The sequence below is a fragment of the Enhydra lutris genome, unplaced genomic scaffold, assembly GCF_002288905.1.
Source record: "Enhydra lutris kenyoni isolate GAN:26980312 unplaced genomic scaffold, ASM228890v2 scaffoldscaffold22, whole genome shotgun sequence".
Lineage (NCBI taxonomy): Eukaryota > Metazoa > Chordata > Mammalia > Carnivora > Mustelidae > Enhydra > Enhydra lutris.
In genome coordinates, this window is record NW_019154106.1 from 36,104,023 (window position 1) to 36,107,332 (window position 3,310).

The following is a 3,310-nucleotide window of genomic DNA, read 5'->3' on the forward strand; positions in this document are numbered from 1 at the left end:
TATTGTCTTCATAGGAAGGAGACAAGACTTCTCTCAACATACACCTGATGCTCACCAGATCTGACCACCACACAAAACCCAACCCACAAAGAGTTCGATCGGTAGCGGGAGCAGAGAGCGGACCCCAGAGAGCCCTGAGCAGCCCACCGCCGCCGCCCGCCTAGTTACCATCACACCCCGGGAGGAGCCGCAGCTGCCGCCGCCGGCCCCAGTCACCATCACCGCAACCATGAGCAGCGAGGCCGAGACCCAGCAGCCGCCCGGCGCCCCCGCGCTCAGCGCTGCAGACACCAAGCCCGGCACCACCCGCAGCGGTGCAGGGAGCGGCGGCCTGGATGGCCTCACATGGGCGGCGCCTGCCGGCGGGCACAAGAAGGTCATCACAACGAAGGTTTTGGAAACAGTAAAATGGTTCAATGTAAGAAACGGATATGGTTTCATCAACAGGAATGACACCAAGGAGGATGTATTTGTACACCAGACTGCCATAAAGAAGCATAACCCCAGGAAGTCCCTTCGCAGTGTAGGAGATGGAGCGACTGTGGGGTTTGATGCTGTTGAAGGAGAAAAGGGTGCGGAGGCAGCAAATGTGGCAGGCCCTGGTGGAGTTCCAGTGCAACGCAGTAAATACGCAGCACACCGTAACCATTATAGACGCTACCCATGTCTCAGGGGTCCTCCACGCAATTACCAGCAAAATTACCAGAATAGTGAGAGTCGGGAAAAGAACGAGGGATCGCAAAGTGCTCCCGAAGGCCAGGTCCAACAGCGCCGGCCCTACCGCAGGCGACGGTTCCCACCTTACTACATGCGGAGACCCTATGGGCGTCGACCACAGTATGCCAACCCTCCTGTGCAGGGAGAAGTGATGGAAGGTGCTGACAATCAGGGTGCAGGAGAACAAGGTAGACCAGTGAGACAGAATACGTATCGGGGTTATAGACCACGATTCCGCAGGGGTCCTCCTCGCCAAAGACAGCCTAGAGAGGATGGCAACGAGGAAGATAAGGAAAATCAAGGAGATGAGACCCAGGGTCAGCAGCCACCTCAACGTCGGCACCGCCGCAACTTCAATTACAGACGCAGACGCCCAGAAAACCCTAAACCACAAGATGGCAAAGAGACAAAAGCAGCCGATCCACCAGCTGAGAATTCGTCCGCTCCCGAGGCTGAGCAGGGCGGGGCTGAGTAAATGCCCGCTCACCATCTCTACCATCATCCGGTTTAGTCATCCAACACGGAGAAATGAAGATGAAATTCCAGCAATAAGAAATGAACAAAAGATTCGAGCTGAAGACCTTAAGTGCTTGCTTTTTGCCCATTGACCAGATAAGTAGAACTATCTGCCTTATCTATTCAGCATGGGGTTTTTGTTATTTTTACCTAAAGACGTCTCTTTTTGGTAATGAGAAACGTGTTTTTTAAGAAAAAAAAAAAAAAGCCTGGTTTTTCTCAATACACCTTTAAAGGTTTTTAAATTGTTTCATATCTGGTCAAGTTGAGATTTTTAAGAACCTCATTTTTAATTTGTAATAAAAGTTTACAACTTGATTTTTTCAAAAAAGTCAACAAATGGCAAGCACCCGTTAATAAAGGTCTTAAATAATTAAAAAAAAAAAAAAACACCCATAAAACCCCAGAAAATGAAATGGCTAACACGCCCTTTGATCTGAGGTCTCCCCACAATCCTGACTCTGAAAATGCATTTTTTTTTTTCATCCTTACTACACTATTCAGATTTCCTTCCACTTTGGTTTAAAGAAGGTAACTGTTGGAAGTGCTACAGCACAGATTACCTTACCAGATTTACAAGAACAGATTTCCTTCATGTTCTCAAACAATACTATGCTTTCAAGTAATAAATAAGTGGCCCAGGGGTGCCTGGGTGGCTCAGTGGGTTAAAGCCGCCGCCTTTGGCTCAGGTCATGATCCCAGGGTTCTGGAATCAAGTCCGGAATCGGGCTCTCTGCTCAGCTGGGAGCCTGCTTCCCCCCCCACCCCCCACCTCCCTCTCTCTGCCTGCCTCTCTGCCTACTTGTGATCTCTGCCTGTCAAATAAATAAAATCTTTAATTAAAAATAAATAAACAAATAAATAAATAAATGACCTGTTTTTGCTGTGAAGGGATAACTTGTCTTCACTTTTAGGTTTTGCTTTTATACTTGCTCTAAATCCTGCATATTTTCAGTATTTGATGTCCTGGAATCCTTCTGTCTTTTTTCCAGGCTTCAGAGTCTTGATTCGGAAAAAATGTTTATCACTGTGTCTAATCCTCAAGATCGGAGTTACATTTACTCTGGCTCATCTCATTCTAGGCAGTTTCTCTCAGTCCCAGTTTGAACTCCCTGGTGGCCTTATAAGGTGAGAGATGAAGGGATGGTGGGTTCTGGGACATCCATTCATCTATTCATGCCAACCAAGAAATGAAACTGCACTAGAAAACCAAATATTTTTACCACAGGAAGTTGTCACGTAGGTGGTTTCATAGATACCTGCCAATAACTGAGATATTTGTATATGCTCATTCTACACAGGAGAAAACAACCTTAAAGAAGCTTAAGTAACCTGCCCCATTTTACACAAATAGCGAATAGCTGAGATTATATTCAAACTTAGACCTTATTTCACATGCTGATATTAATCTAGATTTTGCTGAAGCACAAGGCAATATAAATTAATCTTCATTTCAGTATGAACTTCATAAGAATTTCAAATATAGTTCTCATAAACAAAACATTTAAATAAATTTTGTATTTTCTACTTAAGTATGTACATGTAAGTCTGTGTATATGTGTCCTGTGTATGGGTGTATATATGACATACTGATTACATATTTCTGTTAATTTTATATCTGTTGTTACATTATACAAGAGTCAGAACTAGAGCAAATTCTTGGAGATTTAGTTCAATCTCTCTTTTTGTATAGTCAAATGAGTCTCAGAGAAGTAATTTTCTAAGTGTATTCAACTAATTAAGAGTCATAACTGACTTTAAGCCAGGAATTTGTAATTTAATTTCTCTTTCAATTCATAAAAGTAATTCATAGCAGGAATATTGTTCATTTATCTGAGTCTTAGGGTAATGTTACAAATGGCTCCAGCAAGCTAACAGCAACATTTACACACAGGAAAATAGTCCAAGGATGGGAACATGCAATCTTATCCTTGCCACCAACTTCTGGATCGTGTAACTCAATATGTCAAGAATAGGACTGAAAGCTGGCTCTCCCCTCTCCTTATCTAGCATTTTGCTCACCGGTACTACCCTGGTACCTGACAGTGTCCTTATATAAGAAAAAATATATAGAGAT

The 3,310-nt window shown here is 43.8% G+C and overlaps 1 pseudogene across 1 annotated transcript; it reads left to right on the forward strand.

The window, feature by feature from the left end:
• The first annotated feature begins 229 nt into the window (after window positions 1–229).
• Window positions 230–1,607, forward strand: LOC111149779 (annotated as a pseudogene). Its single transcript, XR_002640777.1, has one exon. The product of XR_002640777.1 is annotated as a nuclease-sensitive element-binding protein 1 pseudogene (transcript).
• Window positions 1,608–3,310: the final 1,703 nt, after the last annotated feature.